This window comes from Nicotiana attenuata, unplaced genomic scaffold (genome assembly GCF_001879085.1).
Source record: "Nicotiana attenuata strain UT unplaced genomic scaffold, NIATTr2, whole genome shotgun sequence".
Lineage (NCBI taxonomy): Eukaryota > Viridiplantae > Streptophyta > Magnoliopsida > Solanales > Solanaceae > Nicotiana > Nicotiana attenuata.
The window spans coordinates 182,135-182,793 of record NW_017671197.1 but is presented as its reverse complement, the minus strand read 5'-3'; positions in this window follow the sequence as shown (position 1 = coordinate 182,793).

The following is a 659-nucleotide window of genomic DNA, read 5'->3' as shown; positions in this document are numbered from 1 at the left end:
ATATATATATATATACACACACACACACACATATGTGTGTGTGAGCACGTGATTTTTGCCCTAAATGAATTATTCCCAAAAATTCAAACAAAATGATTTCTTCCATTATTTTGCAATTTTGTGAATTTTGTGACATTTTATGTTAATTGTTTGCATTTTATTTGTGCATTTTTATTCATATGAAAAATATAAAAATACACTTGACATTTGCATTTAGGATTTAATTTCATATTTTAGGATTAATTAGTGGTTAATTTGTTTTTAGAACAAATATGAAGAAAATAACAAAAATAGCCCACTTTTGCATTTTTGTTAATTGTTGAGTCTACTTTTAAATAGGATTTAATCAAATTTGTAGGAATTAATTAGCTTGGTTTTAGAAGTAAATTAGGTTTCATTTTAATTTTTGCGTTTTTATATTAACTCAGGAAAATACAAAATAAAATACAAAAATAAGTAAACGGGAATAAAAGGAGAAAACAAAAGAAAATAAATTTAAAAGGAGATGTCTTAATAGAAAGACCAAATTGGGCCATTTTATGTTCAAATAATACAAGCCCAAACCAATTAAAACCACCCCAGTCCATAGCCCAATTTCGCAAACCCGGCCTGCCCCTTGCATAACCAAAACGACGCCGTTTACTCGTCTTAAATCCTGG